This window comes from Dama dama, chromosome 21, assembly GCF_033118175.1.
Source record: "Dama dama isolate Ldn47 chromosome 21, ASM3311817v1, whole genome shotgun sequence".
NCBI classification, from domain to species: Eukaryota; Metazoa; Chordata; class Mammalia; order Artiodactyla; family Cervidae; genus Dama; species Dama dama.
Genome location: NC_083701.1, coordinates 24,513,361 through 24,528,432, shown reverse-complemented (window position 1 = coordinate 24,528,432; position 15,072 = coordinate 24,513,361). Strand labels below are relative to the sequence as shown.

Here is a 15,072-nt window from a genome sequence, read left to right as displayed (position 1 = left end):
TGCAGGGGACATGGGTTCCATTCCTGGTCAGGAACTAAGATCCCATATGCCTCTGGGCAATTAAGCCTGTAAGCCACAACTACTGAAGCCCTCACACTCCAGAGCCCATGCTCCTTCAACAAGAGAAGGCTCTACAGTGAGAGGCCCACAGCTCCTCTCCACCACCAAAGAAAGCACAGATGTAGCAACGAAGATCCAGCACAACCCAAAAAATAGACGGGATCTGAACACAAATTTTCAATGAAGAAAACCAACGCCAAGGAAGCACAAGAGCTCTGCTACATAATTAGCAGGAAATGCAAACTAAAACCTCAATGAGATGCTGCCGTATACTCAGGAGAATGGCTAAAGTCACAAGGATAAAAACATCAAGTGTTTTGCATGGATACGGAGCAACTGGGCGTCTCATACAATGTGTTTGTATGGGGTTGGGGGTGTTAGTGACTCAGTCGTGTCCGACTCTTTGCGACACCATGGACTGTAGCCCACCAGGCTCCTCTGTCCATAGGGATTCTCCAGGCAAGAATACTGGAGTAGGTTGCCATTCCCTTCTCCAGAGATCTTCCCAACCCAGGGATTGAACCTGCGTCTCTCCTGCAGGCAGATTCTTTACTGTCTGAGCCGCCACGGAAGCCCTAAGTCAGGACAAATGCCCCATCACCTTGGAGCTACAGAATATGAGGGTGGTGACTCCCTAAGGAGTCCAGGCAGTCGAAGCTGGACTACAGCAGTGGAACCAAAATATTTACCTGATGGAGACTCTTGAATGTTCTTCCAGCAGCTGAGTTCAATCCTGCTTTCACGCCTTCACTAACCATGTGACCTTGAGTGAGTAAACCTCTCAGAGGCCAGATTTCCTGGTCTGGAGATGGAGATAACTACAGCCAGGACCTCACAGGTCATCTCGAAGATTAAATGCCAATGGATCGCAAAGGAAGTAGCTAAAGAGGCATTCACTCACTGGACAGGGCCTGGTAGCTGAGCCACCTCCTTCTGCCTACTTTTCATCAACAAATGGAGACAGTCCCTACTTTGGAGTAAGACGTTTCAGTAAAAACATGTGAAGATGCCAGGCACACAGGAGTGACTGGATTATGAATCACTGATTTCCAAACATTCTGGAAAATTAACTTGTATTTCCCAAAAGGCAGGATCACACAGCTAGAGACATCTTCTTGAGGTTCAAACTAAAAAGATCATAATCACCTCACTGTCAGGCTCCTCACAGGCTGTGAACTCACCTTAAAAAGAAGGCTTTCATGTGTTCCAACAATTAATTTCTTTGGACTGAGTTGAAATAGATCTATTTCTCTAGACTTGACAAAGAAAGAAGCATATGAAAAGTTTCATTAAATTCACTCAGATGTGTTCTGTTCATTGATTCTCTACATAATAGTAATACTTAGCAAACCCACAAATATCCAAGATAGAATTTTCTAAAGAATGTCACAATGGAAAACCTGTAAAATACTTCGTCTAATGTCAACGTCACAAAAATATTTTTAAAGATAAATGCACCTAGTTTCAAATAATATATTAAAAAACATGTTGCCCATCTCAACTGTTCATTCTTAACACTCTTCAAAATGGTACTCTGACACACAGCTTATTATACAAATACATTTTTTAAACCTAGTACAGTTATTAATTGCTTGCAATCCAATATCATACATTGTCATTTTCCAGGGTTTTAATGATTCTGAATCAGTAGCTGGAAATGGACTTCCCTGGTGGCTCAGAGGGAAAGTGCAATGTGGGAGACCCAGGTTTTATCCCTGGGCTGGGAAGCTCTCCTGGAGAAGGAAAAGGCTACCCAATCCAGTATTCTTGCCTGGAGAATTCCGCGGACAGGGGAGCCTGGCAGGCACAGTGTATGGGGTCAGGAAGAGTTGGACACAACTGAGTGACTAACACACACAGCTGGAAATAATAGCTCATTTAGAAGAGGTTAATAAAATAACAAAACAAATAGAGTTTATAGTGTTTCCCTGACTAAGCACCAGCCGAGATGGGTGGGAAGGTTATTAGCATAAACGTGAATATAAACCAGAATGACCTTGACATATTCTGTGGGACTAATATGCTAATCTGGAAAGAAGGAACAGAGGAGCTTCCTTCCTTCAAAAATTTTAAACTTGTACAACACCAGAGATTTCCCAAATCCAAAATAAACTAAGAGAGATTTTCTTTTTGGTCAACACGGTTCTTCCAAAGTCACTGTATTTACAATCTCACTTGATTTACAAAAATAAACTCAAATTGGATTAAAGACCTAAATATAAGATCGGAAACCATAAAACTCCTGGAAGACAATGAAAACAAAACACTCTTTGACATGACTTGTAGCAATATTTTCTTGTATCTGTCTCCTCCGGCAAAGGAAATAAAAGCAAAAATAAACAACTGGGGCCTAATTAAATTTAAACGCTTTTGCACAGCAAAGCAAACCATCGACAAAACAAAAAGACAACTTCCTGAATAGGAGATAATATTTGCAAATGATACATCTGATAAGGGGTTAATATCTAAAATACATAAGGAGTTCACACATCTCAGTATCAAAATAACAAACAACACAATTAAACAGTGGGCAGAGGACGTGAATAAGTATTTTTCCAAAGAAGACACACAGATAGCCGACAGGCACATGGAAAGGTGCTCACCATCACTAACCATCAGGGAGAGACAAAGCAAGACCACAATAAGCTATTACCCCACACCTGTCAGAATGACCGTCATCAAACAGACCATAAATAACAAAAGTTGCTGAGGATGTAGAGAAAAAGAAAGACTTGTACACTGCTGGTGGGAATGTAAACTGGTTCAGCCACTGTGGAAAACAATGTGAAGGTTCCTCAAAACACTGAAAAAAAACCCCACAAATTACTCTGTACTTCTTCATCCAGCAGAACCTATTGTAGAAAACATGTATTTTGTAGTTACTCAAATTTTTATGTGCAAAATCTCTTGCTAACCTACATTATGAAAAATATTTCTGTCAAGAAAAAAAAATAGGGATAAGGAACCCATTAAAACCTAAGATAGAAAGCATTTATCTTTTCTGGAAGCTGATAAATTTTCTTTCATTTTTTCTACTATGGTAAACTACACAATACATAAAATTTGCCCTCTTAACTGTCTTTAAGTGTACAGTTCAGTGGTATTAAATACATCACAATGTTGTACACATCACCACCATTCATCTCCAGAACACTTTTTATCTTGTAGAACTGTAACTCCAGACCCATTAAACAATAATTCCCCATTCCCCCTTCCCCAGCCCCTGGCAACCACCATTCTAATTTCTGTCTCCATGATTTGCCTGGGTATTTCACATGACTGGAATCATACTGTATGTCTTTTTGTGATGGGCTTATTCCAATTAGCATAATGTCCTCAAGGTTCATCCATGTTGTAGCATATGTCAGAATTTCTTCCCTTTTTAAGACTAAATAGTACTGCATTGTGTATTAACCACATTCTGATTAGTCATTCATCATCTGATGGACACGAATTGCCTCCACATTTTAGCAGTTGTGAATACTGTAGCTATGAACATGGGTGTATTGAAACAAAGATCTCTTCTAGACCTTGCTTTGGATTCTTCTGGGTATACACTCAGAAGTGGAATTACTGGGTCATATGATAATTCTACTTCTATAAATTATAATTTTTAAATGACTATCTATTAAATAAGTCACTATGTTCCTTGAAAACCAAAAATAGAAATTATGTAATACTATTTAAATAATCCTAGTATATCATGCCAAGAAATTATGTCAACAAATTTCTGTTTTCTGCTTTGATTATAAACTGGCAAACTTCCATCCTCCTGGGCATCTATAAATACCAAGTAAGAGATAGTGTTGATGAGATTCAAATCTCCTCTTTTTTTTCCCTTAAAACATTAGTCTACATGATATAGTCAATGTTGGACTACAGGAGCTCCAGGAATCACTTAAGTTGTTTGAAAGGCACACACTCTTTATGTTCATTGAGAATGTGGGCACAGTTTTCCCACATTATTTTTTTTTTTGATCCTTAGGAGAACAGACCTGTTTCATAGCCCTGAGGTTTGGGCTCTCCGGACTAGGTGAGAAATATAACTGGAGTCTCCTCCAAGGGCTTTCCAGAGCAGGTGGCAATGATTTCAGGCCAATAGATCTCTACTTTCAGCTTCTTCTAAAAAAAAAAAAGAAAGCTATTCATCCCATTAATAAGCATGTGGAGAAAAGTGCCAACAACACTGGTATTTTCTGTCCTCTACAAAAATTCAGCATGATGTTAATAAAATGTAATATAATCTACTGGGCACTTTTTTGTTAACACTTAAACACAAGCTTTATTGAGGCATCATGTTTTATATTTTTACACTTTTTTAATTGTGGGAAAATACGTACAACACAGAATTTACAATTGTAACTGTTTTTAAAGATATGGTTCAGTGACATTAGGTACCTTTGCACTGTTATGTGACCATCACCACCAAACATTTCCAGACTGCTTCATCTCAAAAAACTGAAATTCTGTACCCATTAAGTATTAACATCCATTCCCCTCTCTCCCTGTGTATGTGCTTAGTCGTGACCGACTCTTTGCAACCCCATGAACAGTATAGCCCGCCAGGCTCCTCTGTCCATGGGATTCTCCAGGCAAGAATACTAGACTGGGTTGTCATTTCCTTCTCCAGGAGATCTTCCTGGCCCAGGGATGGAACCTGGTCTCCTGCACTGCAGGAGATTCTTTACCATCTGAGCTACCAGGATAGTCCCTCTCTCCCCTGTCCCTAGCAACCACTACTCTACTTTCTCTCTCTCTTTCTAGGAATCTGACTCCTCTAAGTACTTCCTGTAAGCAGGAGGATGCAGTGGAGGTCCTTTTCTGACTGGCTTACTCCACTCAGCACCATGTCCTCTGGTTTCATTCAGGGGGTAGCAGGTGTCTACTGGGCACTTCTTACTTTTCAAGTCACAGGAAAATGGCCTTCAGGATGGAAATGTACAGCCAGGTGCTTCTCACTCAGCAAGGCCACAAAAATGGAGGGGCTAAATATACATTGGGCTTCCTAGTGACCCAATGGTAAAAAACACACCTGCCGATGCAGAAGATGTGGGTTTGATCCCTGAGTAGGGAAGATCCCGTGGAGGAGGAAACGGCAACCCACTCCAGTATTCTTGCCTCGGAAATCTCATGGACAGAGAAGCCTGGTAGGCAACAGTCCATGGGTTCACAGGAGTCGGACACAACTTAGTGACTAATAAACAACAAAAAAATATACATCACTGTGTTTACAACAGAAAGAACCTGACTGCACTGGCCACCTCCAGAAAGACAAGCATCACCAGCCCTGCAGAAAGCTCTCTCTCTCTGGTATACCCCTGAAACTGTCGATGCTGTCCCCCTAGCACATGAGCAAGGGGAGGTATGAGCGAGGCTAGTGGCATGTCTCTAAAATAAGTCAGGGTGCAATTTCATGGAGGACTTAACTTTTTATATTCAATGGCTCCTGTAGGCTATTAATATCTTCAGAGCTTTGGGAAATTAATGTCAGTATAAAGGACTGGCAGGGAAAGATTGACACTACGAGTAAACGTCAAATTAATGGCTCCATTACATTTAAGGCAGTTCTGCTCTCTTAATGGTAATACTAAATTGCATGGTAAGAAATATAGCTTGCTCCATAAAACAGAGCATTTACTGTATGATCTTTTGTAGCATTTTTTTTGGCTGTTTGGCTCTTTTATGTAAGCCTTACTTTTCAGCTAAATTGCATGTTTCACAAACAGTCTCTGAATTCTTTTATGTCTATCATGTTCTACTCTCACATCAATGTCCACAATAAAGTAGATGTTAGATAAAATATTACTGGTTGAACAAGAAGCGATTGATAAAACAATATAACACATAAAAAGCAAATTGATTCATCATCAAAGAAGTCTTTGAACCAGGTAGTATTTATAGCTTGGTGGTTAAAGGTGTCTGTTTTACAGTCAAACCATCCAAATTTGGACCTCAGTTCTGCTTGGGGTTGTTTTGAATTAAATGGCAATACATTTAACACCAGTGATTTGGAACCTGAAAGATGGTAACTAACCAAACACCTTTCAACCATTAGTACTAGGAATGCCATTGCAATGGACTGAATATCTTCCCTCAAACTTAATATGTTGAAATCCTGAACCCCAATGTGATGGTATTGGGAGGTGGTTAGGTCACAAGGACGGGGCCCTCAAGAACAGGATTCATGCCCTTATAAAAGAGACTCCAGAGAGCTTTCTTGCACCTTCTGCCAAGCAAGAACTCAGAAACAAGAAGAGTGTTGTCATGAATAGAACCTAGCCCTCACGGTACATGGAACCTGCCTATACCTTGACCTTGGACTTCACAGTCCTCAGACCTATGATAAATAGATCTATTCTATTTTTTACTGTCTGGGGAGCCCCTCAAAGCAACCACAAAGCTATGAATGCACTTTATCTCTGAATCTTTAACTCTTACTGTTCTCTGACCTACATTTGATTAGTCAGTTTCATAAAGGAAAAGGAGTTTGTCTCAGGGCAAGTCCGAGAGAACAATGCTTGATTTTACTTTTTATTCCCTTTCAGATATCTTGTTCTGTTGGCAGGTATCAGTAACCAGCAGTGGCTCATTTGAATAGCACAGGTATCACAGATTCCAGTCTTGGGAAAAGGAAAAATAAGAAGAATGTCGCTCATACACTCAACTGGGCACTGATCACCTGCCAGTGCTTTCCACTCAATCCAGGGCCAGAGGGCAAGGGAACCCACTGACTGACTTCTCAGTTTCAGGCATTTACTTTAAAAATGCATATATATGGGTTCCCCTGGTTGCTCAGTGGTAAAGAATCCACCTGCCAATGCAGGAGACACAGGAGATGTGGGTTTGATCCCTGGGTTGGGAAGATCCCTGGAAGAAGGAAATGACATCCCACTCCAGTATTCTTGCCTGGAAAATTCCATGGACAGAAAAGCCTGGCAGGCTATAGTCCACAGGGCCACAAAGAGTTGGACACAACTGAGCATGCACACACACACACACACACACACATACACACACACACACACACTATTGATACTATGTATAAAATAGATAACTAATGAGAACCTGCTATAAGGACAGAGAACTCTACTAAATGCTGTATGGTGACCTTAATAGGAAGGAATTCCAAGGAAGAGGGGATATATGTATATCTGTGGCTGAGTCACTTTGCTGTACAACAGAAACTAACACAACATTGAAAAGCAACTTTCTAAACAGACATTTCTCCAAAGAAGACATACAGATGGCTAACAAACACATGAAAAGATGCTCAACATCACTCATTATCAGAGAAATGCAAATCAAAACCACAATGAGGTACCATTACACACCAGTCAGGATGGCTGCTATCCAAAAGTCTACAAGCAATAAATGCTGGAGAGGGTGTGGAGAAAAGGGAACCCTTTTACACTGTTGGTGGGAATGCAAACTAGTACAGCCGCTATGGAGAAAAGTGTGGAGATTTCTTAAAAAACTGGAAATAGAACTGCCATATGACCCAGCAATCCCACTTCTGGGCATACACACTGAGGAAACCAGATCTGAAAGAGACACATGCACCCCAATGTTCATCGCAGCACTGTTTATAATAGCCAGGACATGGAAGCAACCTAGATGCCCATCAGCAGATGAATGGATAAGGAAGCTGTGGTACATATACACCATGGAATATTACTCAGCCATTAAAAAGAATTCATTTGAACCAGTTCTAATGAGATGGATGAAACTGGAGCCCATTATACAGAGTGAAGTAAGCCAGAAAGATAAAGAACATTACAGCATACTAACACATATATATGGAATTTAAAAAGATGGTAACAACAACCCTTTATGCAAAACAGAAAAAGAGACACAGAAGTACAGAACAGACTTTTGAACTCTGTGGGAGAAGGTGAGGGTGGGATGTTTTGAAAGAACAGCATGTATACTATCTATGGTGAAACAGATCACCAGCCCAGGTGGGATGCATGAGATAAGTGCTCGGGCCTGGTGCACTGGGAAGACCCAGAGGAATTGGGTGGAGAGGGAGGTGGGAGCGGGGATTGGGATGGGGAATACGTGTAAATTTATTGCTGATTCATGTCAATGTATGACAAAACCCACTGAAAAAAAAAAAAAAGAAAAGCAACTATACTCCAACAAAAATTAATATTAAAAAAAGGAGGAGCTTGCACTCTCCAGGAAGTGAAACAAATAAAATATTATACTTCAGTCTACTATTTTATTCATGACTCCTGGAATACAATTTTTTAAATTACAAAATATATAAAGAAATAGGAAACTGTGATCCATAATTAAGAATGAACAATTAAGAAAAAGAGAATCTCTACTCCATTGATGAAATGAGTAGTTGGGGATTTAACTATAATAAATATGTTAAAGAATTTATAGGAAAATAAGTATATAATGGAAGAAGAGATTGGTTATTTTATGACAGAATAGAAACTCTAAAATAGAACTAAATAAAAATCTAGGGCTAAAAATACAAGATTTGAAATAAATTTACTGAGTGGGCTTGCTAATTGGACACTGCAAAAGAACAGGTCAGTAAACTTACATTCTCCAAATTAAACAGAGAAAAAGAACAGGAAAAAAAGAACTAAGTATCAGTGATTTGAGAATTAGTGTCATTTACTGAGATAACAAGTACAGCAATTAGAGAAGAGAAAAGAGAACAATAAGATTAAAATATTTGAAGAAATATGAATAAAATGTGCCAAATTTGAAAAAGTCATCCCACCAACCCAAGCAGCTCAATAAATCCCAAACAGGTAAATACCAGGAAAACTAGACCCATCTATATGATAGTCTAACTGTTAAAATTAAAACATAGAAACAACTTTTAAAAAGCAAGGAGAAAAGAAAAGACACATGGCAGAACAAAAATAATGATGCTCAACTTCTCATCAGGGCCCAGGGAAACAGAGTGGAACAGCAGAGGGACTTGCCAGGTGGTCCCGTGGGTAGGACTTCACCTTCCAAAGCAAGGTTGTGGATTTGATCCCTGGTCAGGGAAATAAGATCCCACATGCCTCATGGCCAAAAAAACCAAAATATAAAACAGAAGAAGTATTGTAACAAATTCAATAGAGACTTCAAAAATTGTTCACATCAAAAAAAAAAAAATCTTTAAAAAACAAGGAATGGAATAGCATAGCTAAAGTGCTAAGAGGAAAAATAATGCTGCCAATCTAGAATCCTATATGTGGCAAAATTATCCCTCAAAAATGGAGGCAAATGAAAGAAGTCTCCAGTTAAACGAAAGCTGAACACTCTGTTCCTAGCAGACCCAAATTGCACTAAATGACTGAGAAAGTCCTTCAGGTTGAAGGGAAATAGTACCAAATGGAAAAACTGAAAAATACAGGAAGGGATAAAGAGCACAGAAAAGATAAATGTGGGGATAAATGTTTTTAAAAGTATCTTTGTAAAGATTTATTTTTAAAAGTTACAAGTGTAACTCAGACTTTAGCTCCATTCTGAGAGATCTGAAGGTCCACTTCTTACTCTACCCTGATCTCCATCAGGAAGAAAAAGCTTGCACTCCCAAGAAGTGAAACAAAATATTCTTTAAAAAGGTATCTGGATTTATCTCTGGGCTTTCTATTCTGTTCCATTGATCTATATTTCTGTCTTTGTGCCAGTACCATACTGTCTTGATGACTGTGGCTTTGTAGTAGAGCCTGAAGTCAGGCAGGTTGATTTCTCCAGTTCCATTCTTCTTTCTCAAGATTGCTTTGGCTATTTGAGGTTTTTTGTATTTCCATACAAATTGTGAAATTCTTTGGTCTAGTTCTGTGAAAAATACCATTGGTAGCTTGATAGGGATTGCATTGAATCTATAGATTGCTTTGGGTAGAATAGCCATTTTGACAATATTGATTCTTCCAATCCATGAACACGGTATGTTTCTCCATCTGTTTGTGTCCTCTTTGATTTCTTTCATCAGTGTTTTATAGTTTTCTATGTATAGGTCTTTTGTTTCTTTAGGTAGATATACTCCTAAGTATTTTATTCTTTTTGTTGCAATGGTGAATGGTATTGTTTCCTTAATTTCTCTTTCTGTTTTTTCATTGTTAGTATATAGGAATGCAAGGGATTTCTGTGTGTTAATTTTATATCCTGCAACTTTACTATATTCATTGATTAGCTCTAGTAATTTTCTGGAAGAGTCTTTAGGGTTTTCTATGTAGAGGATCATGTCATCTGCAAACAGTGAGAGTTTCACTTCTTCTTTTCCTATCTGGATTCCTTTTACTTCTTTTTCTACTCTGATTGCTGTGGCCAAAACTTCCAACACTATGTTGAATAGTAGTGGTGAGAGTGGGCACCCTTGTCTTGTTCCTGATTTCAGGGGAAATACTTTCAATTTTTCACCATTGAGGGTGATGTTTGCTGTGGGTTTGTCATATATAGCTTTTATTATGTTGAGGTATGTTCCTACTATTCCTGCTTTCTGGAGAGTTTTAATCATAAATGAGTGTTGAATTTTGTCAAAGGCTTTCTCTGCATCTATTGAGATAATCATATGGTTTTTATCTTTCAATTTGTTAATGTGGTGTATTACATTGATGGATTTGCGGGTATTAAAGAATCCTTGCATTCCTGGGATAAAGCCCACTTGGTCATGGTGTATGATTTTTTTAATATGTTGCTGGATTCTGTTTGCTAGAATTTTGTTAAGGATTTTTGCATCTATGTTCATCAGTGATATTGCTGGGAAAACTGGTCAACCACTTGTAAAAGAATGAAACTAGAACACTTTCTAACACCATACACAAAAATAAACTCAAAATGGATTAAAGATCTAAATGTAAGACCAGAAACTATAAAACTCCTAGAGGAGAACATAGGCAAAACACTCTCCGACATAAATCACAGCAAGATCTTCTATGACCCACCTCCCAGAATATTGGAAATAAAAGCAAAACTAAACAAATGGGACCTAATGAAACTTAGAAGCTTTTGCACTACAAAGGAAACTATAAGTAAGGTGAAAAGACAGCCCTCAGATTGGGAGAAAATAATAGCAAAGGAAGAAACAGACAAAGGATTAATCTCAAAAATATACAAGCAACTCCTGAAGCTCAATTCCAGAAAAATAAATGACCCAATCAAAAAATGGGCCAAAGAACTAAACAGACATTTCTCCAAAGAAGACATACAGATGGCTAACAAACACATGAAAAGATGCTCAACATCACTCATTATCAGAGAAATGCAAATCAAAACCACAATGAGGTACCATTACACGCCAGTCAGGATGGCTGCTATCCAAAAGTCTACAAGCAATAAATGCTGGAGAGGGTGTGGAGAAAAGGGAACCCTATTACACTGTTGGTGGGAATGCAAACTAGTACAGCCGCTATGGAGAACAGTGTGGAGATTTCTTAAAAAACTGGAAACAGAACTGCCATATGACCCAGCAATCCTACTTCTGGGCATACACACTGAGGAAACCAGATCTGAAAGAGACACGTGCACCCCAATGTTCATCGCAGCACTGTTTATAATAGCCAGGACATGGAAGCAACCTAGATACCCATCAGCAGATGAATGGATACGGAAGCTGTGGTACATATACACCATGGAATATTACTCAGCCATTAAAAAGAATTCATTTGAATCAGTCCTAATGAGATGGATGAAACTGGAGCCCATTATACAGAGTGAAGTAAGCCAGAAAGATAAAGAACATTACAGCATACTAATACATATATATGGAATTTAGAAAGATGGTAACGATAACCCTATATGCAAAACAGAAAAAGAGACACAGAAACACAGAACAGACTTTTGAACCCTGTGGGAGAAGGTGAGGGTGGGATGTTTTGAAAGAACAGCATGTATACTATCTATGGTGAAACAGATCACCAGCCCAGGCGGGATGCATGAGACAAGTGCTCGGGCCTGGTGCACTGGGAAGACCCAGAGGAATCGGGTGGAGAGGGAGGTGGGAGCGGGGATCGGGATGGGGAACACGTGTGAATCTATGGCTGATTCATATCAATGTATGACAAAACCCACTGAAATGTTGTGAAGTAATTAGCCTCCAACTAATAAAAAAAATAAAATAAAATAAATAAAAAGATATCTGGCTGTAAAGCAATGTATAATAATATGCATTCCTGCCTTTGTGCTAAGTTGCTTCAGTCATGTACGACTCTTTGTGACCCTGGGGACTGTAGCATGCCGGGCTCCTCGGTCCATAGGACTCTCCAGGCAAGAATACTTGAGTGGGTTGCCAAGCCCTCCTCCAGGGGATCTTCCCCACCCAGGGACGGAACCTGTGTCTTTTATATCTCCTGCACTGGCTGGTGGGTTCTTTACCACTGAGCCACCTGGGAAGCCCACATAATACAGGCAGAAGTAAAATATATAAACAAGCCCACAAAGGATGGGAAGATGGTAAATGGACTCAGTCCCTCGACCTGGTCCTGCCCACCTGGCTAGAAGTTCCGTCCGAATCTCTCCCCAACCAGCTCCGCACGGCCAGCCCATCCCTTCACCTACCAACATCCACTTTCCCCAAGAGGAAGGAAGATCTGACTGGGCCCAGGTGGGACCCTCTTCAGGGAAGCCTCCTTGGGTGTGTCGCCTCTCCCCATGACCTGCACCTGTGCTTCTGCTCATGGCATCCACGTCCCCTGGGGGCCCAGAAGCTGGCGCCTGGCACATCCTGGCACCAGGAGGCACCTCAGGACAAACTCCCTGGAGTTGGGCAGCGAGCCAGTCTGAGACACTGAAGGATCACCCTTCTGGCGCTTCCCTGGACAAGAAGCTGACCTTTAACCAAAACAATGAAAGGCCCCTGGGGAGAGTGAACTGAGCTCCCCCTAACCCACCAACAGCAGCGTCAACCCACCTGCCACCCACCTTGGATGCAATTCCTCCAGGTGACTGTGGTCCTGGCAATCCCTGAATGCAGCCTCTGAGATTCTTGAATCCCCAGAGAAATGCAACAGTGAGAAACCTTTATCCCTTGGGGCCACTACATTTTGGGGTCACTGGTTATGCAATAGTTGACAACACAGATTGCATGCCAACTCCCACTGTTCTTTTCACCCAGTGCAATCATTTATCTAAAAGTATCTATTTCATAGATAGAAAGATCATCAAAAAGGCAGAGAATACCTGTTCTGGTTCTCTCTGGCCCCACTCACCAAAGAGAAGGCGGATAGCTCAGATTCTAAAATTGTTTAAAAGATACCCTAGTTTCTATTTTGTGAGGTACTCAGATTAAATGGGTCAACTATATAATTAAACCATAAAAATAGAATGAATTGAACGATATAATAAGAAATAGCTCAACTTTCTATGAGTCAAATTTATTTCCAAATGGGACTTATTTTAATTATAGAATACACATTTTACTAGATGTCACTTTAAATCCTTGTAACTTGAAAAAAAAAAAAAGTTTCAGCTCACTGAGGGCAATTTTACTTAAGGACCTAAGACTAAATTTAGAAATTACCTTCACTCTATTCATTTAAATTTAATCAATTTAATAGCATCTAACTGACTTTTGTTGAAATAAGAAAAAGTGTTCCAAGAATGTAAACTTCATGTACTCTGAAATAGTTTTTAAAAAGAGCCAAGCTGTCTGAAAGGAGGAACACCACTAACTCAGCTAAAAAAAATTAAAAGTCCTCAAATCTGGCACTTCCCAGGTGGTGCTAGTGGTAAAGAACCCCCCTGCCAATGCAGGAGACGAAAAAGACAAGAGTTTGATCCCTGGGTCAAGAAGACCCCCTGGAGGAAGAAATGGCAACCCAGTGTAGTATTCTTGCCTGGAGAATCCCATGGACAGAGGAGCCTGGTGGGCTACAGTCCATGGGTTTGAAAAGAGTTGGACATGACTGACTGACTTAGCACGCAAGACAAGGATGTTATTTCAGAAAAACATTTTTTAAATCTAAGGCAATAAGTACAGTTTCATAGCCCAGAGTCTTGATGCTAATGAACAAAGACATCTTATACTGAATACATTTTAAAATATTTTATGAAAGCTGAGTATGTTCAAGAACAGATTTCCATTATAATCATAAATAAAATATGAAGATCATAGTTCTGCTTTTGAAGGACTTAAAATGTTTACTAAATTGCACCCCCCAAAAGCAAATCATAACTGAATTGATATTTTAACTATGAAAACGCACACAGACTAAAGACAAATGCAAAATGCTTAGAGAAGAAGATACACGTCCATAGCTTATTAAACAGCAGTGTTATATTGAACATTATCCACTTTGTTTCAGATTCATGGTGAGAAAGTTAGAGCCTGTGACACACAGGTCATCTCCCCCGCCCCAGGGAGAGCTTTTATAACCCTTTCTGTCTTCGCAGCATTTTCCCTACAAGACACCCAACCTCAATCACCAACCCTCCAGGACCCTGCAAAGTTGTATGGTGCCTGGAGAATCTCAAATGAAGCACCAGGCAACCTTTAGATTAAATGCTTCAGGTAGTATGTATGTGTGTATCTGTGTGTCTGTGAGCATGCAACTCTTTGCAACCCGATGGACTATGCAGTCCGCCAGGCTCCTCTGTTCATGGGATTTCCCAAGCAAGAATACTGGAGTGGGTTGCCATGCCCTCCTCCAAGCGATCTTCCCAACCCAGTGATCAAACCCAAATCTCCAGTGTCTCTTGCATTGGCAGGCGGATTCTTTACCACTGAGTCACCTGGGAAGGCCCTCAGGTATTATATCATTCGATTTTTCAAAAATGCTACTGTTAAAGGAATTTGGAATCTAAAACACACGCATTAACTGAATCCAGAAATCGTATGTTTTCCTTTCCTATAACTGAGATGAACATTGGGAAGCCATCATTTGGCTTTGAAAACTGTACAATTGACCGATACTATTAACTGAATGGACTGAGGTCTTCATTTCAATTTGCCCAAGCAGGATTTCCTATTTATATATATTTTTCTCCTTGTGTTTTTTATAAATCATGGTTTTCAAAAGCTAACAGATTTTGACATCATTTAGTACACCGAACTTAATT

General features: G+C 39.8%; 1 protein-coding gene across 4 annotated transcripts in view; it reads right to left on the bottom strand.

Annotated features, from left to right (window-relative positions):
* FAM110B (family with sequence similarity 110 member B) overlaps positions 1-15,072 on the bottom strand; it is a 138,975-nt gene that overhangs the window by 107,696 nt on the left and 16,207 nt on the right. Inside the window, exon 2 of one of the 4 annotated variants that reach the window (XM_061123346.1) lies at positions 4,056-4,182. The exons of 1 other annotated variant lie outside the window; for it this stretch is intronic. The gene's annotated coding sequence lies outside the window, so the exon portion shown is untranslated. Of the gene's footprint in view, positions 1-1,241; positions 1,261-4,055; positions 4,183-15,072 lie in introns of those variants that run through there. 2 more of the 4 variants (XM_061123348.1, XM_061123350.1) reach the window with 2 other exon arrangements.